Genomic DNA, 24,444 nt, shown 5'->3' on the forward strand with positions numbered 1-24,444 from the left:
CAATTTTTGGAATCTTTTCACTAAAGGAAGGCATTCTGCAGCCTTTTAAATTTTTTTAAAAGATTTTATTTATTTGAGAGACAGAGAACACGAGCAGGGGGGAAAGCAGGGGGGAAAGGTAGACGCACACTCCGCACTGAGCGGGGAGCCCACCGTGGGGCTTGATCCCAGGACCCTGAGATCATGACCAGAGCTGAAGGTAGAATCTCAACAGACTGAGCCACCCAGGTGTCCCGGCCCTTTTAAGTAAGTTCTAAATAATGTATTTGTAAATCTGAAGACAGTCTGGTTTCTGTTAAAATCTGTACCAGGGGGATCCCTGGGTGGCGCAGCGGTTTGGCGCCTGCCTTTGGCCCGGGGCCGATCCTGGAGACCCGGGATCGAATCCCACGTCGGGCTCCCGGTGCATGGAGCCTGCTTCTCCCTCTGCCTGTGTCTCTGCCTCTCTCTCTCTCTCTGTGTGACTATCATAAATAAATAAAGAAAAAAAAATTAAAAAAAAAAAAATCTGTACCAGGCCAACTCTTCTAAAATTCTTCAGTTTTCTGGTCAGGAAGTTCTGTCCACCACACATTTCAGCTGGCAATATCAGGACAAAGATACTTTTTGGAAAGTGTCTACATGCGTCTGATTGAATAACTTAGCTGCCATGATATCCATTCAAACTAGAAGATTTTTTTTTTTTTTTAATGTCATGTACTCATTTTAAGTTGCAAGTAGTGTTGGTAGATTTTGGTGCGCATGCTTGTATCATTTCAGTACCTAAAAAAAGAAAAGGGGTGGGGTGCCTGGGTGGCTCTGTTGGTTGAGTGTCTGTCTTCCGCTCAGGTCATGATCTTGGGGTCCTGGCATTGAGCCCCTCATTAAGCTCCCTGTTTAGCAGAGAGTCTGCTTCTCCCTCTCCCTCTGCCCCCTACCCCTACTTGTACTCTCTCACTCCCTCCCTCTTTCTGTCTCAAATAAAATATTTATTTTTAAGAAGATTTTATTTATTTATTTGACAGAGAGAGAGCATGTGAAAGAGTGCACAAGCAGGGGGAGCAGCAAGCAGAGGGAGAGGGAGAAGTAGGCTCCACACAGAGCAGGGAACCTGATGTGGGGCTCTATCCCAGGACTTTGGTATCATGACCTGAGCCAAAGGCAGATGCTTGACCAACTGAGCCACCCAGGTGCCCGCACAAATAAAATTAAAAAAAATATCCCTGGGTGGCGCAGCAGTTTGGCGCCTGGCTTTGGCCCAGGGCGCGATCCTGGAGACCCGGGATTGAATCCCATGTTGGGCTTCCGGTGCATGGAGCCTGCCTCTCCCTCTGCCTGTGTCTCTGCCTCTCTCTCTCTCTCTCTGTGTGACTATCATAAATAAATAAAAAATTAAAAAAAAAAAAAGAGTAGAGATCAAAAAATATATATGTAGATGTAATAGCACATTTGTATGCTAAATCTTTTTTTTTAAATTTTTAATTGGTGTTCAATTTACCAACATACAGAATAACACCCAGTGCTCATCCCGTCAAGTGCCCCCCTCAGTGCCCGTCACCCATTTACCCCCACCCCCCGCCCTCCTCCTCTTCCACCACCCCTAGTTCATTTCCCAGAGTTAGGAGTCTTTACGTTCTGTCTCCCTTTCTGATATTTCCCACACATTTCTTCTCCCTTCCCTTATATTCCCTTTCACTATTATTTATATTCCCCAAATGAATGAGAACATACACTGTTTGTCCTTCTCCGATTGACTTACTTCACTCAGCATAATACCTTCCGGTTCCATCCACGTTGAAGCAAATGGTGGGTATTTGTCGTTTCTAATGGCTAATATTCCATTGTATTGTATGCTAAATCTATACATGCTATGAACTATATCAATGTAAATACACAAAATATATTAAATATCAGCATTATAAATAGCATCTAAACAAGCACAAATATAAGGAGGGAGAAGGAAACAGTGTAATAAAGTTCCTTTGTTTTACCAATATTACATGAGTATTAATCTGAAGTAGACTGTTATCAATTAAGAAATATGCAATCCCGGGACGCCTGGGTGGCTCAGCGGTCGGTTGTATGCCTTCTGCCCAGGGCGTGGTCCCGGAGTGCCTGGATCAAGTCCCACGTCGGGCTCCCTGCATGGAGCCTGCTTCTCCCTCTGCCTGTGTGTCTCTGCCTTTCTCTGTGTCTCTCAGGAATAAATAAATAAAATCTTAAAAAAAAAGAAAAAAGAAACATGTAATCCCTACAGAAACCATGAAGAAGACAATTCAAAATGTAAAATTAAAAAATCAACAGAGGAATTCAAATGGTACACTAGAATTTTTCTTAAAATGAAAGAAGGAAAAAAAAACATGAAAGAAGGAGAAATATGAAAGAAGGAGAAAGAGAGTAACAAAAAGGTTGTTTTAGGGTTTAAGATTTTAAGTCATTTCTATACCCAACATGGAGCTCCAACTCATAACCCCAAGATCAAGAGTCATAAGCTCCACTGACTAAGCTAGTCAGGGGTCTCCCAAAAAGTTTTAGACATACATAAATGAAATACCAGATGTAAATCCAACTATATCAATAATTATATTAAATGTGAATGAACTAAACACTCCAATCAAAAGGCAGATATTGTCAGAATAAATTAAAAAGCTCAAATTATGATCTGACTACACATTTTGTAGTCTATATTGGCAAAAATATAGAAGACTTGAAAATTATTAACCATCTCAACCTACCTAATATTTTATAGAGTGCTTCACTGCACAATAGCAGGAAGCACATTATTTCAAGGATACATGGAGTATTCTTCACCACAGATCACATGCATAGTGTTAAAACAAGTCTCAATAAATTAAAAGACTTAAATCATTCAAAGTATAACTGACTACCATGAAACAAATTAGAAATCAATAGAAAGGAATTTGGAAAATCCCCAAATCTATGGAAATTAAGCAACACTTCTAGATAACTCTTGGGTCAAAAGAACTCATAATGGGAATTTAAAAATATTTCAAATCTAATGAAAATAAAAACATATCAGAATTTGTGGGATGTATGTAAAATAACACTTAGAGGAAATTTATAGCTTTAAATGCCTAAATAAAAAGGACGATCTCACATACACCTGGATGGCTCAGTTGGTTAAGCATCCACCTCTTGAGTTAGGCTGATGTCATGATCTCAGGGTTGTGAAATCCAGCCACAAGTCAGGCTTTGTGCTCAGTGTGGAGTCTGCTTAAGATTCTCTCTCTTCCTCTCTCTTTGCCCCCCTCCTCCACATGCATGTTCTCTCTCTTTCTCTAAAGTAAATAAGTAAAATCTTAAAAAAAATAATAAATAAAAAGGAAGATCTCAAATCAATAATCTAAGCTTCCATTTTAATACTTTAGAAAAAGAAGAGTAAAATAAACCTAAAGCACAAAGAAGCTTAAGGAAGGATATAATAAAGATCTGAATGAAAATCGGTGAAATAAAAAATAGAAAAACAATTTAAAAAGTCAATAAAGACAAAAGCTGGTTCTTTGGGGCAGCCCAGGTGGCCCAGCGGTTTAGCGCTGCCTTCAGCCCAGGGCCTGCCTGATCCTAGAGACCCGGGATTGAGTCCCACGTCGGGCTCCCTGCATGGGGCCTGCTTCTCCCTCTGCCTGTGTCTCTGCCTCTCTCTCTGTCTCTGTGTCTCTCATGAATAAATAAACAAAATCTTCAAAAAAAAAAAAAAGCAAAAAAAAGCTAGTTCTTTGAAAACCTCAACAAAATTGATAAACTCTAGTTAGACTGATCAAGAAAAAAGACAGAAATTACCAAAATCAGATAAAAAAATATCCATGCCAACCCTACAAAAATAATAAGGATTATAAGGGACTACTATGGACAACTTTACACCAACATGAAATGGATAAATTCCTAGAAAGATGCAAATTACCAAAATTGACTAAAAAATAAAAAAGCTGAATAGACCTATAACAAAGATATCAAATATGTAATTAAAAATCTTCCTACAAAGAAAAGCTCAAGCCCAAATGGCTTTGAATTCCATCAAGTATCTGAAGAAAAAAATGTCAATCCCACATAAAATTTTTTAGCAAATAGAGGAGGAAGGAACACTTTCCAACTCATTCGGAGTCTAGTATAACCCCAATAACAAAGATAAGAAAAAAAAATACAGATCAATATCACTAATTAACATAGACACAGAAATTCTTAACAAAATTTTAGTGAACCAAATCTAGCAATGGGCAAAAAAGATTATATACCATGACCAGGTGTGATTTATCCCAGGAATGCAAGGTTGATTTAACATTCAAAAATCAATCTATGTAATACATCATGCTAATAGAAAAAAAAAAAGACAAAACCTACACAATCATCTTAATAGAAACAGAAAAAGCATTTGACAACAGTCAAAAACTATTCATGATAGGGACACCTGGATGGCTCAGCGGTTGAGCGTCTGCCTTCGGCATAGGTTATGATCCCAGGATCCAGAATCAAGTCCCACATCAGGCTCCCTGTGTGGAGCCTATTTCTCCCTCTGCCTGTATCTCTGCCTTCTCTCTTTCAATCTGTGTCTCTCATGAATAAATAAATAAAATCTTTAAAAAAAAAAAAAACCTATCTGTGATAAAAAAAACTCTCAACAAAATAGGAACAGAAAGGAATTTCCTCAACCTTATAAAACAGGCATCTACAGAAAAGCTACAACTAACATTATTCTTAATAATGAAAGACTGAATACTTTCTAACATCAAGGATAAGGCAAGAATGTCTGCTCTCACTACCCTTATTCAACATTGTAGTAAAGAAATGCAATAAAGCCAGAAAAATAAATTAAAGGCATATAGGTTGAAAGAAAGAAGTTAGTCTTTACTTCCAGATGGCATAATCTTATATGGAGAAAATCCTAGAGTCAACAAAAGTTTACTAGAACCAATAAATGAGTTAAGCATATTTGTAGGTTCTAAGATAAAGTAAAATAATCAATTGTATTTCTATATGCCAGGAACAAACAACCCAAAGACGAAATCAAGAAAATAATTCTTTAAATTCCAATGTAGTTAGTATTATATTAAATTCAGGTGTAAATACAGTGATTCAGCAATTCTACACATTACTCAGTGCTCATCACGATAAGTATACTTTTAATCTGTCACCTACTTTACCCATCCCCCCACTCACCTCTCCTCTGGTAACCCTTTGTTCTCTATAGAGAAGAGTCTATTTTTCAGGTTGTCTCTTTTTTTCTGTTTGTTTCTTAAATTCCACATATGAGTGAACTCATATGGTATCTGATTTTCTCTTATTTCACTTAGCATTATACCTTCTAGTTCTATCCATATTGTTGCAAATGATAAATTTCATTCTTTTTTATAGCTGAGTAATATTTCATGTGTATATATACTACATCTTTATCCACTCATCTACCAATGGACATTTGGGTTGCTTCTATAATTTGACTAATAAATGCTGTAATAAACAAGGGATGTATATATCTTTTTGAATTAGTGTTTTTGTATTCTCCAGGTAAATGCCCAGTAGTGGAATTACTGGATCATATACTAATCCTTTTAATTTTTTTGAGGAATCTCTATACAGTTAATAATTATTTTCACATAGTATAAAAGGAACAAAATGCTTAGGAATAAATAAAAGGCAAGTACACTAAAAATTAGAAAACATGCTAAGATAAAGGAAAGCTAAATAAGTGGGAAACATTCCATGTGCATGGATTGGAAGACTTAGTATTAACAGGTGGCAATTATTCCCCCAAATGACCAATAGCTGCAATGCAATCTCTATCTAAATCCAGCAAGCATTCTCATAGAAATTGAGAAGCTGTTCCCAAAATGTATGTGGAATGCAAAGAACCTGAAGTAGCCAAAACAATTTTGAAAAGTAAGAACAGGGTGCCTGGGTGGCTCAGTGGTTGACTATCTGACTTTGGCTCAGGTTGTGATCCCCGGGGTCCTGGGATCGAGTCCCATATCAGGTTCCCTGCAGGGAGCCTGCTTCTCCCTCTGCCTATGTCTCTGCCTCTCTGTGTGTCTCTAAAGAATAAGTAAATAAAATCTTAAATAGAGAGAGAGAAGTAAGAACAGTAGGATTTCATATAGCTATTTTTAAAATGTACCATAAAGTACATTGGGTGGTTTTAGTGTAGGGGAACATATAGATATCAGTGAAGCAGAATTAAAAATTAGAATTAAGAAATAAATCTTTATACGAATGGCCAATTCATTTTCAACAAGTGTTGAGGCAATTCAGTGGGGGAAAGAATAATTTTTCCAACAAATGATCCTGAGGCAAAAGAAAAAAATATCCTTAATCCACAAGACACAAAAATCAACTTCAAATAGATCATGGATTTAAATATCATAGCTAAAACACATTGAAGAAAATCTTTGTGATGTTGTACTAAGCAAGCATTTCTTAAATATGATACTCAAACCATGATCCGTAACAGAACAAATTGATCAAATAGACTTCATCAAAACTTAAAACTTCTTTTGTTGTTGTTGTTGTTAAAGTAGGCTTCACCCTGGGCATAGAGCCCAACATGGGGCTTGAATTTATGATCCTGAGATCAAGACCTGAGCTGAGATTAAGTGTCAGACACTCAACCAACTGAACCACCCAGGCACTCCAAAACTTAAAACTCTTCAAAAGATAGCATTAAAAAATTAAAAGTCACACCACAAACTGAAAAAAATATTTGAACATCACTTATCTGATAAGAGACTTGATCCAGAATATATAAAGAACTCTTATAACCCAATAATAAGACAAATAATACAATTAAATAATAGACAATATATTTTAATACTCATGTCCCCAAAGAAGGCATATGAATGGCTAACAAGTACAAGAAAAGATGCTCAACATCTTAGGGAAATGCAAATTAAAACTACAGTGAGACACTACTACATGTGGACTAAAATGGTTAAAAAAAACGAAAACATACAAAGTGTTGGTGAGGATGTGGATAATGTAACCTCATGCATTGCTAATGGGAATATATAATGGTATAGTCACTTTGGAAAACATTTTGGCATTTTCTTAAACAGTTAGATGTAAACGTATCATGCAATGGAACAATTCTACTCCTAGATATCCACCCTTGATAAATAGAGACAGACGTCTCCACAAAAATATTTTTAAGTGAGTTTTCATAGTTGCATAATTCACAATAGACAAAAGCTAGAAATAATTCAAATGTCAATAAACTGATAAACTGATCAACAAAATGTAGTATATTCATATATTACTCATCAATAAAGGGGAAAAGCTATTAATAAATGCTACAACATGCATAATGGAAAATTATTATTTTTTATTTATTTATTTTTAAAGATTTTATTTATTTATTCATGAGAGACACAGAGAAAGAGGCAAAGACATAGGTAGAGGAAGAAGCAGGTTCGTTGCAGGGAGCCTGATGTGGGACTCGATCCCCAGACTGGGATCACACCCCGAGCCAAAGGCAGATGCCCAACCACTGAGCCACCCAGGCGTCCCCATAATGGAAAATTAATAGGTGTTCTTCAAAGTTAATTTGAAAGATATTTGTATATAATTGAAAGGTATAACAATAACATTTGGGTAGCCAAACTTGGGTGTGAAGGGAAAAATGTGCAGAGAGATGCAGAACAGAATTATGCTTCTTTATTTTTCAAAGTAAGAGTCCAATACAAATCTAACTGCAATGTAAAAGAAGATTTAGTATACTGAATTAATACCCAAAACCTGTGGGATTAATTTTGCTGTTATAAGAAAACAATATTCACATTGGATTGGAAAGCCAAATTGTTTATAAAGGACACAGCTGAAAGTAAGTGACTCAGGATGTTCAAAAAGGAGAGGAAGAGTCATATGAGGCAAATTAAATAAAAAGAAAGCAGAGATTTTAATATCAGACAGTGGCAAATTAAAAAGCATTAAATGAGATAATCATGCCATTCCACATTCCTGAGTTAACAGTCATGCATATTTCACACCAAGTAAAACATAAAAACAAAATCTGGAGGAAAAAATAGCCGCAAAGAGAAATAGTCATAGAAGATCTTGCTACTTGAGAGATAAAGAGATTTTAAAGGTTAAGTGTAGTGGGTACTGTGGATATCTCCTCAGTGGTTCTTCTACCCTTTTTACCCCAATCCTCGTTGAGCAGAAAGTTGGAGAAAGGGTAGTAGTGGTGGAGGGAGAGTCCCGTCTGGAATTCAGGAGTAGGCTCTTATTGTTTTAACCTAATCAGAACCATCTTCTCCAGCCTGCCAGTGATTGTTTCAGCAAACCAGGCCTATGCAAGGACTGCACACCATGTCCCTTACCGGTGATTACTTAGGATCAAATGGGGGCAAACAATTCGATTTAGGTCAAAAAGTTGGAAAATTTGCTGGGGCCTCTGGGCAATGTTCCCTCATTCTAAAAAGAGAGAGAGAGAGATGGTCATCTGTTTTTAGAATGTTGTATTGGAATGGAAGTCCTGAAACTACCTAGCCATCTTTGCAAAGCAACTGGCCTATGCTGACAAGCAAGAGTTTAGCTTGAGGGAATCAAAGGGAAATTACCTGGTGCTGTGGCTTCTGGTAGGTAAACTCTAGGCTCACCCCCACCTGTGCACCTATGGTCATGGGAGCCAATGAATCTCATTATGGCTCAAGCCACTCTGAGGTAGGTTCTCTGCTACTTTAAGTCACATATGGCTAAGATCGTTGATCATGTAAATAAGATGATTAACAAGGGGTAGCTAATTAAGATATAAAATCCCACGTCTGAAAGTCAAACATGCTTTTTTTTTTTTTTTTAAGGTTTTATTTATTTATTCATGAGAAACAGATCCCACGCTGGGCTGAAGGCAGCACTAAACCACTAAGCCACCCAGGCTGTCCTACATCTTGTTTTCAAGGGCCTGTGAAATTTTTTCCGGAGGTGAGCACGTGCTGGGACAGAAAGAAAATATCAAAGTGAAAAGAGCAATATCTCAGCTTCCAATCATAGTACAAGAAAGCTAGAAATGAATATCAGCTCTAGAAATCCACAGTCTGGAATGCTAACAGATGTATGACAAAGAATAAAGCTCATAGAGGTACTACTCACAATAGTGAAAAGGCAGAAATAACCCAAATGGCTATTAACCAATAAGTGGATAAAATCATACAATGGATAAAAAGTAGATCTATAGTAGCATGGCTAGGGGAGACCAGCAAGTGGGAAGATACTGCTAATGGGTACAGGGCTTCTTTGAAGATGTTCTGGAATTAGTGGTGATTGTTACACAACTTTGTGAATACACTAAAAATCACCAAATCACACACTTCAAAAGATTGACTTTTATGGAGGTGTATTATATTTCAACTTAAAAGGTGACCTACTTCTGCCCTATTCTGTGGGTCACAGAGACCAGCTGTGATACGGTGTGGGAAGGGACACAGGGCATGAATAGCAAGAGGCAGGAACATCTGGGGACTGTCTTGGAGGCTAGCCACTACATAGGTCTCCAGAAAGTATGTCCTATTACCCGCTACATCTTCTTCCGTGTCAGCTGGACGCACTGCTAATTCACTGACATTAACGTGTGCGCTCGTCCCCTTTGAGTGGCCAGTCCAGGCGGTGTCTCATGGCAGCTCCTTTTCTGCCCTAAATGACGTTCTCTTGGAACAAGGGTGATGTGACTTGGAAGTCATTTCCTAACACACCATTATTTCTTATCGAGCTGTCCACTCTCACATAGAACAGTTTCCATTTTTAAGAATCTCAACTATATGAAATATAGATTCATTATCCCCAATCCTCATAGGAATCCTGCAGAGTGGCATATCATTGACAACAAAACTGAGGCTTGAAAAGGTGACATCATTTGCCCAGGGTTTCACAGCTAGTGAGTGGCAGAACAAGGACTCTAAACCATCTAATAAAACTACTACAACAGTTAACATATATTGATATTTACTGTGGGAGGTATTCCACATGCTTTCCGTGAATTATCCCATTTAATCATCATGACAACCTGATGAGATAGGTATTATTATCAATACTTTACGAATGAGAAACTGAGTCACAGATAAATCAACTTATATAGTTACACAGGTAACGAGTGACAGAGCAGAGAATAAAACCTAGGTTCGTTGATGACTTTTCTTTATACCATACTGCCTCTCAGACTAGAGTAGAGCAGAGTTGAATAAGGTGTGTGAGTGGTGGGTAGATTTTTATTTATGTATTATTTATCAATTTATGTATATGCCCATTACACCTTCACCCCAGAAATGATTTGAGGTGGCCAGAGAGTCTAAATTCCCATTCCACAGGGTATAACCAACTTATCTTTCTCGTGGCGAAAATAAATGACTCCTGTTTTTCATGCATCTCTTTCACAGAAAGTCTGAGTGAATTTTTCTAGATTCTGTCCCTAGATGCTTCTCTATATAGCTTTTGAAATTTCTAATTTTTTCCCCCTTTTAAACTCTTACCATCAGGGCAGCCTGGGTGGCTCACCGGTTTAGTGCCGTCTTCAGCCCAGGGCCTGATCCTGGAGTCCCGGGATCAAGTTCCGCATCGGGCTCCCTGCATGGAGCCGCTTCTCCCTCTGCCTGTTTCTCTACCTCTCTCTGTGTCTCTAATGAATAAATAAACAAAATTATTATTATTTAAAGATTTTATTTTCTTGAGGAGCAGCCCTCAAGAAGTGTCCCACTAGCTAAGAACTAGACTAAAACAGAGGTACATGAATAAGGTCAATGATAGCTATGCTTCAGGATCACCCACTCACACAGTTCTTTCCAAGGTCCCAGGAAGAGGACCAGCACCCAGTGTTCAATAGTCCTGTTTCTGTAAAATTTGCAAAGTGAGAGATTTATTTTAACCAGAGTCTTGTTATTCCTTCTTTAGCTTTCCCTTGGTCACATGCCTCCTTAGCTCCACTCCTACTGGGCTGCCTGAGCACAACTTGGATCTGGCTAAGGCAGAGTGGAGCTGGAAATGCATTCAGTTTGGGGTTAATAGAATATCTTCATGTGATTGTTGAATTAAGTTAATGCTAGGCATTCTGGTGCTGGAATGGCTTCCAAGCTAATCACATAGAGCCCAACATCATGATATAAAGCTGTGGGCCAGTGGTCCTGTTGCAATAGAACTGTATGTCTGGGGCACCTGGATGAGTCAGTCTCTTGATTTTGGCTTAGGTTATGATCTCAGGATTGTGAGATCAAGCCCCACATTCAACTCTGCCCTAGGGGTGGAGCCTGCTTAAGATTCTCTCTCCCTCTGCATCATCTCTCACCCTCTCTCTCTCTCTCTCTCTCAAAACAAAACAAAACAAAACAACAAAACAAAACAAAACCCACAAGGGCAGCCCGGGTGGCTCAGCGGTTTAGCGCTGCCTTCAGCCCAGGGCCTGATCCTGGAGTCCCGGGATCAAGTTCCTCATCGGGCTCCCTGCAGGGAGCCTGCTTCTCCCTCTGCCTATGTCTCTGCCTCTCTCTCTCTGTGTCTCTCATGAATAAATAAAATCTTAAAAAAAAAAAAAAAAACCCACAGAAGAAACCTGCATGCCTGGCACCAAAATTATGTCAGTTGTAGAATTAGGCTTGGAACACACAGAAGTAGAAGCCAGTCCACAGAGCATGCTTGCAGTTGTTAGACACATGCAATTACCAGCTCAGGATTTAGTTCTCATAGATGCCTGGTCAAAACAGAGGTACTCTTTCATCAGGAATATACTCAGTAATGCAGCATATCCAATTGCAAATCCCATACATTTTTATGGGAATATTTCCAGGACATAAACTTACAACCATAAGCAATAACTTCTGTGGATGAAGTTGAACCTTTGATGCATCTCTATAAGCAATCAAAATATACAAATACATATGACAAATATAATTTTAAATATATATAAAACCATACTAAAAGAGTAACATTTTTCTCTTCTCTCTATAGAAAATGATATTACAAAATCACTGCCATATAAACTGGTGATCAAAGAGTGTGCAAACAAAATACATATGGAAAAACACATACATTTGTCAGGCAACAAATTAATTTTTAAAATTTGGATTGGATTTGTGATGTTTGTGATATTTGTGATAGTTGTCAGCTTTTAACAGTTAATTTGTTCTATTTTATAATTTTTATTTATTTATTTAAAATAATTTATTTATTTATTCATGGAAGTCAGAGAGAGAGGCAGAGACATAGACAGAGGGAGAAGCAGGCTCCCTGACAGGAGCCCAATGTGCAACTCAATCCCAGGACCCCAGAATCATGACCTGAGCCAAAGGCAGATGCTCAACTACGAGCCACCCAGGTGCCCCTATTTTATAAATTTTAAATGAATATTCCCATTCCTAACTATAAATTTGCATTTTCCTGCTTACAATAGACCTCCAAAATTATATACACTTCAAGCCCTTAAGACCTGGAAAGGTCCCTGACTGGGGATGCGGTCTCTGATAACTAGAGGAGAAAGATGGCAGAAATAAAATGTATTTAAAACTTTTGCTTATTTAATAATTAGAGATATTTCTGAATTTAAGTTTTAGTTGTATGAATTTTCCTTTTAAAAAATTTTATTTATTCATTCATTTACTTAGAGTGTTCATGGGAGCAGGGGGAGGGACAGCAGGAAAGAAAGAGAGAGAGAGAGAGAAAACCCTAAGCAGACCCCCTGCTGAGGGCAGAACCCATGCAGGGCTTGATCTCAAGACCCTGAGATCATGACCTGAGCTGAAACCAAGAGTCAGCTGCCCAACCAACTGCATCACCCAAGCACCCTGCTGTGAATTTCCTTTTTGACTATTTTGTTGAGGTATAGTTTGCATCCAGTAATATGCAGAGATCTTAATTACATTTCAATAATTTTTGACAAATGTATATATGAGACAATAGAAAATATACATATTGGTCTCTGGCCCCAGTTCCTGGCACAGAGCACCTAAAATACCTGTAAATTCCTAAGTGGTAAGAACCCCGGGAGGATCTTTTGTTGAGATGACTCCAGTGGGCGCCTGAATGGGGGCCAGTCGCCAAAAGGACCAAGCCACGATTAGAAGCTTGTAATTTCATCCTCACCCCTCATCTTCCAGAGACGGGAGAGGGAAGAGGGGCTGGAAATGGAGTAAATATTATGTCTATTTTAGCAAGCCTCCAAAAGTCCCAATAGCAGATGTTTTCCAGGTCGGTGAATGCATCAACTCCATGGAGACAGAAACTCTTGTGACTGGGACCCTCCCAGACTTGCCCCATGTATCTTTTATCTGGCTGTTCATTTGTATCCTTTATCATATTCTTTAATTAACTGGTAAGTGTAAGTAAATGTCTCCCTGAGTTCTGTGAGCCACTCTAGCAAACTGGTCAAATCTGAGGAAGTGTAGTGAGGACCTCTGATTTGTAGCCAAGTCAGAAATTGTGGACCTACTGAGGATATACCTCTTGTAACAGGCATCCGAAGTGGGAGAGGAGCAGATTTGTGGGTCGGAGTCCTTAACCTGTGAGACTGAATTAAAGGGTAGATTAACCAGCTGGTGTCGCAGAGAATTGCTTGGTGTAGGTCTGGTCACCACACATTGGGTGACCGGAAGGGTCAGAAGTATCCTATGCAGATGTTGTAGTGGTATGAGAGTAAAGTAGATCCTGGAAAAACTCAGGAGGGAAAGACTGGATTTTAACCTCCAAAGAAAGAAAGTCATAGGTTTTTCTAACTCAGAAAAAAACATGAAACTAACACCCACGTGAAGATATAAAACATTTTTTCACCCCCAAAATTCCTTTGTGTCACTTCCCAGTAAATCCTCTCATACCAGAGGAAACTGATACTTTTTTTTATCATGAGCTATTAGTTTGCTATTGTTGAACTTCATATAAGTGGAATTGTGAAGTATGTATTACTGACTTCTTCACTCAGCGTGTTTCTGAGATTCACCCACGCTGTTGCTAACGTCAGTAATCTCTTTTCATTGCTGACCACTTCTCCATTGTGTCTGTACCACAATTTATCCATTCTCCTGTCACACATTTGGGTTAGGTTTGGGCATTATGAATAAAGGTGCTATAAATATTTGTGTATAGTAATTTTGTGAAGATAGGTCTTCATTTCTCTTGGGAGTGTACTCAGGCATGGGATTGCTGGGTCCCTGATATGTGGATTTTTTTTTTTTTAAGATTTTATTAATCTGACAGAGAGTAGAGAGCCAGAGAGCACAAGTGTGGTGGGGTTGTGGGGAGGAACAGTGGAGAAAGCGGGAGAAGCAGGCTCCCCATTGAGGAGGGAGTCCGATGCGGGGCTCAATCCCAGGACCCTGGGATCATGACCTGAGCCAAAGGCAGATGCATAACCGACTGAGCCACCCAGGTGCCCTGATGGGGGATATTTATAAGGAACTGCCAAAACTTCTTCCAAAGAGATTGTACCATTTTACGTTCCCATCAGGTGTTAAGGAGAGCACTGTTGTTTCATTTGCTCACCAGTATTCTAATGGGCGTCAAATGGTATCTTGTTGTGGTTTGAATTTACATTTCTTGATTAATAATAACGTGGCATGCTTTTCCCTATGCTTACTAACCATTCCTGTATCTTCCTTTGTGAAATATCCCTCCAAATAATTTATCTGTTTTTGAAAATGTATTTTTATTTGGATTGTCTTTCATTAATGAGTTGTAGGAGTTCTTTATAAACTCTGGATGTTAGTCCTTTGAGATATATATTTTAAGAAAATAACATTTTCAGTGTGCCTTGGTGGCTCAGATGGTTAAGAATCAGACTCTTGGTTTCAGCTCAAGTCATGATCTCAGGGTCCTGAGATCAAGCCACATATTGGACTCCTCTCTCAGCATGGAGTCTGCTTGAGATTCTTTCCCACCTTTCTTCTTTACCCTTTCTGCTTCTTGCACTCTCTAAAACAAATAAATAAAAATAAAAATTATTTTGGAATAATTGTAGAGTTACAAGAGTGGCTAACATGGTAGAGTTGCCCTAAACTTTCACTTGGCTTCCTCTAAAGTTAATATCTTACATTTTCCACATTTTTTTCCTCTTTATCTTCGGCTTTCAGCATCTGTTTTTATTTTTATTTTTTAAAGATTTTGTTTATTTATTCATAGAGACACAGGAAGGGGGGGGGTGGGGCAGAGACACAGAGGGAGAAGTAGGCTCCATGCAGGAAGCCTGACATGGGACCCGATCCTGGGTGTCCAGGATCACACCCCAGGCTGCAGGCAGCGCTAGACCACTATGCCACCGGGGCTGCCCAGCATCTGTGTTTATTTTACAAAGAGTTTTGTTGAGCTTTTTGGATGTGTAGATCAATGTTGTTCCCCAAACTTGGGGAGTATTCAGCCATTATTTCTCCTTTCCCTCTCTACTCTCCTTCCTACTATGTATATGTGGGTATGCTTAACAGTGTCCCACATAGCCCTGAGATTCTGTTCACTTTTGGTCATTTTTTTTATCTCCAATCTTCAGATGACATAATCTCTGTAAATTTACCTTCAAAATTGCTGACTTTATTTGCCTGCTCAAATGTAAAGTTAAACCTCTCTAGTGAATGTTTTATTTCTGTTAAACTTTTCAACTCCAGGATTTCCATTGGGTTTTTTTTTTTTTTTAATCATTTCTAGTTATTGTATTGATATTTTCTATAAGATGTTGTCATCATTCCTTCCTTTACTTCTTTAAGAATGGATTCCATTAGCTCCTTACACATATTTATAATGGCTGCTTTATGGGTCTTCTCTCTGCACATTTCATAATTATTTGTTGAAAACTGTACATTTTAAATAATATATTGTAGCAACTCTGATCACTTAGCAATACTGATTTCCTTCAACACCAGGGCATGCTGTGTTTCATGACTGGCTGCAATATTTTAGTGATGTCTACTTTCCCCCCAGTGTGAAGCCTCTGATGTTGCTTCTCAGAGGGTGCACCCTTGGGCAGGTGCACAGTCATCCTGGTATGAGGAGGCTTTTGCAGGATTCCCTTGGACTATCTTTTTCTGATCATGCCTGCTCTTAGGCTCACTAAGTGCCAGCTGATTGCTCTATTGTTTCAATGCCCTGGGATATACATTGCTCCATAGTCTCATCTGATTAAATTGGCCCCTTTGCAGGGGTTGTTTTTGAGATAGGTCTTTGAGGTTTGTTCTGACCTCAGGAGGGTTCTTTGAGTTGTCTCTCCCTGGATTTTCTGGTTAGGTTAGCTGGCCTCTGGTTGACCTTGTTGCTCTAATGGAGCCACCAAACTTCTCCTACTGGTTAACCACCAAATATCTATTGTTCTTGAGAGTGTCCTTAGTATTGAATTTCTTCATGCTCTGTTTCAAATACAGTCAGTCTTGGGATGCTCCCTAATCCTATGGATTGCCTCTCCCTCTTGGCAAAATCACTGGAGCAGGCTTCTTTTGGAGTGACTCTCTGCTTTAGGAGTAGGCTGCTGGGAGATATCTTGCCTCTCTTGGTGTAAAACTTCTGCCCTATAAGCAAGAGGGAGCAGAGGCAATTAGAGCCCCAAGATTCTCTGCCAGTTGTGCTTGGGATAGAACCTTTACACTATGAGTTTGGGCTGGGTGGAGGAAGGGCCTGATCTCTCAGCCATGCTCATCAAGAATTTAGCCTCAGTAACTCTGAAATTTTTTAACATTTTATTTGTTTATTCATGAGAGATACAGAGAGAGAGGCAGAGACATAGGTAGAGGGAGAAGCCAGATCTCTTCCAGGAGCTCAATGTAGGATTTGATCCCAGGACCCTAAGATCACTCCCTGAGCTGAAGGCAGATGCTCAACCACTGAGCTACCCAGGCATCCCTGAAAGTCTCACTTTTGTCCATCAGCTGCCATCCAGCATTGCTGATAGAAGGCCCTGGGCATTAATGCTACCCTGCATTCTCCCAGGCTAGGTCATGTGCTAAGCAGATGTACTCATCTGCTCAGTAACAGAGATGGCTTAAACAACAGAAATGTATTCCCTCAGGTTCTAGAAGCTGGAAGTCTGAGAACAGAGTGCCAACATGGTCATGTTGGGGAGGACTTTCTTCATGGCCTGTGAGTGACCATCTTCTCACTGTGTCCTTACATGGTGGAGAGAGGAGGAGAGGAAACAAGCTGGTTGATTTCTCTTATCAGGGCACTAATGCCATCAAGAGGGCCCCACCTTCATGATCTCATCTAAACCTAATTACCTCCAAAGGCTCCACCTCTAAAAACCCATCACATCAAGGGTTAGGGCTTCAACCTTATGAATTTGGGGATGGGGGAGTGGTGATTTATAAATATTCAGTCCATATCAGCAGGGTACAATAAGCTTTGAGAAGGCCCTGGGGCAGGAAAGCAGAAAATCCTGGCATGCCCTTGTGGTGAAACACTATGAGCATGAATATATGTATATGCACATATATATTCATGCATGGAATGTATGGAATTTTATTTTTCATTTATTCATTCATTCCATGCATTGATGATGCTGGTTAGATTTTCTATAATCTTATTTTTTTTCCCATTTGACGTGTGCCCTGTGTTGGACCGAAAGGGACATCTGCTAACTTTAGTATTCCTCTTCTATATCCTTAAATTTCTGATTTATAAAGGTAGTTTCTGTGTTATTTGGGTCCTATACATTCATAACTGATGTATTATCACTGTGAATTGCAGCTCCTGGCATTATCCTGTATCTGAAAGAGGACTTCAACTACTTCTGTGTTGACCTCAAACTTTCTAATTAAGTTCTTCTTTCCAGCTCATGTCTTAAGTCAGGCAAAAGACCCTGGGGCAGACATCCCATGAAGGAAACAATACCCGCTCATACAACAAGGACTGCCCTGAGCCAGCAAGACCCCCCACGACTGACCCCAAGGCAGTGATCAACCTGAACTTTACTGCCAGCCTGCGTGTACGCACTAACCTCTGCCCCACATTTTCCTTATATAGACCTGGAAGTATTGGGGGCACCTTGCACACAGTGTTTGAGATGCCGCCGATCTGCTGTCTTCCCGGGGGTGGCCTCCCTGAAATAAATCCCTTTCGTGTTTCACCGTCACTGTTTCTCTGCCTTTGGATTTTGTCAGCGGCAAGTGGCCAAATCTGGTGTATTTGATCCCTGTCACCCGATCCACGTGCTCTTGCACCCCTGTGCCCCAGCCACATACTCTATGATCTCATTTAATGTTTTTTTGTCCAAATGTGACATTTTCTGATATCCTGATCATAACATCTGCTTTCTCATTGTCCTATTTGCCTACCAAACCTTTACATGCCTCTCTAGCACTCGCCGTTCAGAATCACTTCGACTTCGGTGTACTTCCTAAACACAACACAGAGTGGGGTTTTGCTTTGTGAATCTGAAAGTCTTTTTCTTTTAATAAGTGAGTTTCCACTAACACATATCGAAAGGAGGGACAGGTAGGGTTTTAAATCTATGTTAATAGGGATCCCTGGGTGGCGCAGCGGTTTGGCGCCTGCCTCTGGCCCAGGGCGCGATCCTGGAGACCCGGGATCGAATCCCACATCAGGCTCCCGGTGCATGGAGTGCATGGAGCCTGCTTCTCCCTCTGCCTGTGTCTCTGCCTCTCTCTCTCTCTCTGTGACTATCATAAATAAATAAATAAATAAATAATTAAATCTATGTTAATATTGTATTGATTTTGTGTTTCGCTTTATTTAATATATTCCTTTCTCTGTGTGGTCTGTTCTCTCAGCTCCTTTAGATCTTTGATGTTCAGAAAATTTTGAACTTCCTTCCCAAACCTCCATATGTCACTCACCTTGGGTGCATCCTCATTTCCCACTGGTATAAGGACACCAGTTATACTGGATGGAGGCAGCCTACTCCTGCTGAGTTCATCTTAACTAAGCTGTATCTGCAACCATCCTATTTCCCAAATAAGGTCGCATTCTGAGATACTAAGTCTTCAGCATATGCATTTTTTTTTTTAAAGATTTTGTTTATTTAGTCATGAGAGAGACACACACACACACAGAAAGAGGCAGAAACACAGGCAGAGGGAGAAGCAGGCTCCATGCAGGGAGCCTGACGTGGATCCCGGGTCTTTAGGATCACGTCCTGGGCTGAAGGCAGTGCTAAACCCCTGAGCCACCCAGGCTGCCCAGCATATGCATTTTCAAGAGACACAACTCAACACATAATAACTCCCATCTGTGTATCTACTGTGGTTGTCTCAAACTCTGCTGCTGCTCCAACCCAGGAAGATTGTGGGTTTCCATCTCTGGATCACCCCTAGGGAGGAGGATTGTGGGCTGCCCTCTCTGGATCACCCCTAGGGAGGAGGATTGTGGGCTGCCCTCAGGCTAAAAGCCATCAAAATGGGGAACTTACCCAGTACTGTGCTTTTCCAAGTGTCCTCCAATTTCTGCTGGTTTTTGGTTGTTCTCCACTGCCTTCAAGTGGTTGTTTTTATATATGACAGGAATTTATGATTGTTATTTGCTGATCAAAGACGCTCTTCCACCATTACTGCGATACTCTTATATTGTCCTGTTTTTGCTTGCTGGGGGGCGGGGTGGTGGTGGTGGTGATGGTGGGGTCTACTCCTGTTCTGATTTTTGGAATAGGTATTTTTCATATCTGCAAATGTTTAAGAACGTTTAATTCAGATTGGTTATTGTGTGTCTGTATCATCCTGCTTCGTTTTGGGAGGGAATGTTTTATCAGAAATGTTTTGATTTTTATTTATGCTCCTTTCATATATCGGCTTTGTTTAGATGTGATCTGCCATCCATTTTCCATTCACTGAAAATGTCCTGTTTTTCTCTCGGACCAGCAGAAACAGGCGAAGATAAGGATTTTTAATGCAGCTTATTGCATTTTACAGTTCAAGCGCACCCTCTTCTGTTGATTTACAAAATTGCAGTTTCTTTAATAACACTTTTTTGAGGTAGGTTGTAGATCTGCTTTTGTTTTACTAGTTATTATTTTTAATTAAAAAAATATATGCCGGGGGAATCCCTGAGTGGCTCAGTGGTTTAGTGCTTCCTTCAGCCCAGGGTGTGATCCTGGAAACCCGGGATCGAGTCCCGTGTCGGGCTCCCTGCATGGAGCCTGCTTCTCCCTCTGCCTGTGTCTGTGCCTCTCTCTCTTTCTCATATTAACAAATAAATAAAATCTTTAAAAATATATATATATATATATATGCCTAACTTCCTGGGGGTGCCAATGTTTTATTTCTTGATGTGTGTGATGGCTGCAAGGGGTTGTTCACTTACAGGAAATTTAGTGAGTTGTACATGAATGACTAACGTCAAGAATAAAATGGTATTATGTTTGAGAAAATTATTTTCTGCCTTCTACTGTTATGACTGACCTACCATTTTTCCCCATTCATTACTCTAATAATTATACATTGTACACCTGCCTAAAAATATTTTATAAATAAACTTAATAGTATCTTACAGTAACTTTTTAAAAAAATCATTTGATAAAAAAAAAAAAAAAAAAAAAAAAAAAAAAAAAAAAAAATCATTTGATGCTTACTACCAGTGTTTTCAAACTAGGTCTCTATCATTCATGAATTCTTTATTTTGATTTATCCTGCAGGTGGCTGAAATACAACATCAAGTCATTTTTAGTGGAAGATAGCCACAATCAAAGAGCACTTCTTCATACCCCCACTGTTAAGGCTGGCACAACATTGCATATCTAAGAGCATCACTTCAAAGAAGAAAATTTGCCAGATCACAAACATATGCCCTCAAACCTTGTTAGACAATATTGCCTTATTTTCTGACATCACATTCTGTGGTGGAATATGAAGCCAGCCTGGTTTCCAAAAATTCTATCATCGAATTCTTTTGTTGCTCGTGTATAAAAATACAGTTGCCTTTTACTATTGATCTTGTACCCAATAACCTTGCTAAATGCGTTTATTAATTATAATAGCCTATCTGTTGATTCTTTTGAATTTTCTACATATGTAACTGTGTCATCCCTGAATTATGAAAATTCGTTAAATTCTATCTGCTTTGTATATGCCAGGACTCTCTTCCCCTGCTTTACTAAAGCTCCCAAGGGAAAAATAGGAGTGAGGTCCACTTCCCTGTTTTTTCCCCATCTCACATATCATGGCCCCTCAAATACTGCCTGAATTGATATATTCTCTGCATATTTTAAGCAGGTTGTTAGTCATACCACTTTTACCATTGTTTTCATTAGGAGAATTCATCTGATATTAGCTATTCCACCCTGGCTAAGCCCTTGTTTGTGAACTTTATTTTCCATTTACATGGTCATAGGATTCATTCTTTTAAATCTTTGTTTTTAAAGAAAGATTTTGCTTATTTGAGAGAGAGAGAGAGAGAGTATGCAAGAGAGAGCATGGGAGGGGGGATGGGTAGGAGCAGAGGCAGAAGGAGAGGGAGAAGCCAACTGTGCTGAGCAGAGAGCCCAATGCTCCATCCCAGGACGCTGGGATCATGACCTGAGCCCAGGCAGATGCTTAGCTGACTGAGCCACCCAGGCGCCCCTCTTTACCCTTAAATCTTAACATTAACAAGGGAATATGTTGGGGTTGATTGCTTTCTGTTTGTTGATTGGTTTTTCATGGGAATCTTTTTGCTAATGCAGTTTTGGATCTTTACAGGGTTTCATTAACTGTTATTCCATTTCCTTCTTTCCTAAGTCAATGAAAATAGACAAGGAGCAGCCCCCTCATAGCTGCATCATTAAAACCAACCCCTACCTGCCTTTGCCATCCACGGCAGGAGGAACTCTCTTCTAATGAAAGAACCACTCCTCCCCTGTGCCCTGGGTCAGACCCCCCCTCCCTCCAGGAGAATTAACCTCTTCTCCTCCATCATTAGTTTCTTCCTCAGCTGATCAGCCTCAGCAAACAAACATGTTCTACTGCTCTCCCATCTTGCAGGTAACAAGATCTGCCTTTATCACGTCTCCTCCAAACTCCATGCCATTTTTTGTTCCTCTTCTGAATGAAACTTATCATGACAATTCCCTTTAATCTCTTCCTTCATTTTCTCCCATCCCTCCCTCAACTCCTCAGTGTGACTTTTTCTCCCCAGAACTGAGACCTTCCCTGGTCAGAGCATTTGTCAAATACTATCATGGCTTCACATCTCACTCAATCTCTGTGATTCAATAAATGGTGTTCAGAAACATTTTTATCTTTGGCTTCTATGACCACATACTAGCCCAGTTATTCTCCTACCTTCATATCTACATACACATATACATACATACACACACATATATATTCTTTTATATATTTTATATATATTCATATATATATAGTTTAAGTGATAGAGTCATAAATAAATCCTTCAGTTTATTTATGATTTATATGCCATGATTCCCAAATATACACACATCAAGTTCCAGACATTCCCCTGAGAGATGGCGATGTCTGTCCCATGGTTTATTTAACATGTGCCATAGATATCTAAAGCTAATAAGGAAAGAAATTAGTTTCATCTCCTTCCTTCAAGCCTGTTCATCCTCCATTTGACCCCATTTCAGTAAATGGCTTCATCGTATATTCAGTTGCTCAAACGTGTAAGAATCATCTGCAATCCCTCTCTTCCCATCAACCCCCATTTTCCAGCCTTTCACATGTCCTGTCAGATGCACCTGCAAAACACATTCCCCCAAATCCCACTTTTGTTTGTTTTGCGTGCTCCCACTGATATTCGACTCACCACCATTTCTCACCATTACTAGCTCTCTAAATGGGCACTGTGATTCCGAGCTTGCCCTCAACAATACCTCTCGTCAATAATTATCCCTTAAAAATGCAATCCATATCATCCTCCTAAACTCACCAAGGACTGCCTCAAAGTCAGCTCCAAGTTCTGTACCACAGTCTATGATTCGTACATGCTCTGGCCCCTGCCCAACCACAAAGACCCAGAAAGAATAATCCTATTACATCCCCACAAAGTGAGAAGCTCTAATAGCTACCACGCTCCTTATCATACTATTTTGTTTACACACAGTTTTTGTAGTTATGAAATATAGCACAAAGAATGAAAATTACTATGGCGGAAGTGATGTCAGCACATAGTGGCATGTAAAGTATTCTTTCTTTTTACCCCCTCCCCCTTTTTTAAACAAGAAAAAGACATCCATCCATAAACAAAAGCACCTTTGTGGGAGTTGTTGGATTTTTTACTATACAAACACCAAGGGACCCAGAAGAAGTCTCACCTACCTGTGCATCCAGTAAGAGACAGACAGACCTCGGTATGGGCTGTGGAGCCAGGAGAGCCAGTTAACCTGCCCAGATTCTTCTGGCCATGGGGAAAGGAAGTGAGAGGGGTGGGGGAGCACTGAAGAGAGCTGCCCGGGGCAGATACCCAGGCACAGGGGAGAATTTCTGAAAGTCCAGCCTTCCTGAGAGGAAATTCCAGCACGCCATTCTAGAAAAAAAAAAAAAAAATTTTTTTTTTTGGTCGTAGCAAAGAGGGGGCCAGCTCCTCTCTGCCCCCTGCCCCCAAAGAAACACTGCCGGGCAGATCTTTCCAAGGGTGGTGACCTCTCTCATGGGGGAGAAGGATAGCAGTGAATGAATGCCTGGCTACCTCAGGTGTACAGAATGTGGCTGGAGAAACCCATTTATTTCCAACAGCACCCAGAGTACTGATGCAGGACCTCCATGACTAGTGGGGGAGGGGGAGATAGGAAAAGACGCAGATATGGGACATCTTTCCTGCTGATTGCACTCGGCAGGAGTACAATTCCATGAGCCTCTGGGAATACCAGATTGTCAGGCACCCCCAATGCCTCAAGTGCTAAACCCACATCTCCTCTCACTCTGCAACAATTCCTTGTGCATGTTTCCAAGTGTGGCTGCAAGAGCAAGCTCCTGGAAACAAAGAAAGGGCTCAGAAAACAGGCCGCAGTATGTGGGCAAGGGAGAAACCACAAACTTGAGCTACAGTGCCACCTTCTGGAAAAGAAAAGAGAGGTTTCCAGAGCCTTTTCCTGCCACTTAAGGGAAGAGTGGAGCAGATAAACCAATACAAATACAGATAAAACTCCAGATAATAACACCACTATCAAATAGAATGCCCCGTCTGAAAACAACTAAGCAAAGATTTCGGAAGTGCCTGCTACTTCACATGCAAAAGCAACAATGCAAAACTACAAAGGACATGAAAAATCAAAGAAACTTGCCATCACAAAAAGAAAGCAATAATTCTCCAAAAACTGAGCTTAGGGATCCCTGGGTGACTCAGCAGTCCTGGGGACTCAGGATCAAGTCCCACATCAGGCTCCCTGAGTGGAGCCTGCTTCTCCCTCTGCCTGTGTCTGTGTCTCTGCCTCTGCGCCTCTCTCTCTCTCTCTCTCTCATCAATAAATAAATAAAATCTGTAAAAAACAAAAACAAAACCAAAAACTGAGCTTAAAGGTATGGAATTTTGTGATCTAGTTGATGGAGAATTCAAAATAGCCATTTTGAAGAAATTTAGGAAACTACAAGCAAACTCAGAAAGATAAGTCAATGAAGTTTTGAA

At 39.9% G+C, this 24,444-nt stretch overlaps 1 long non-coding RNA gene across 1 annotated transcript; it reads right to left on the reverse strand.

The window, feature by feature from the left end:
- Positions 1-1,943: 1,943 nt before the first annotated feature.
- Positions 1,944-23,886, reverse strand: LOC140609285 (uncharacterized). Its single transcript, XR_012011178.1, has 5 exons — positions 23,729-23,886; positions 23,139-23,346; positions 19,298-19,546; positions 10,446-10,591; positions 1,944-2,197 (listed from the first exon to the last, which is right to left on the reverse strand). It is a non-coding gene; the product is annotated as an uncharacterized lncRNA (long non-coding RNA).
- Positions 23,887-24,444: the final 558 nt, after the last annotated feature.

Source organism: Canis lupus, chromosome 18, assembly GCF_048164855.1.
Source record: "Canis lupus baileyi chromosome 18, mCanLup2.hap1, whole genome shotgun sequence".
Taxonomy (NCBI): domain Eukaryota; kingdom Metazoa; phylum Chordata; class Mammalia; order Carnivora; family Canidae; genus Canis; species Canis lupus.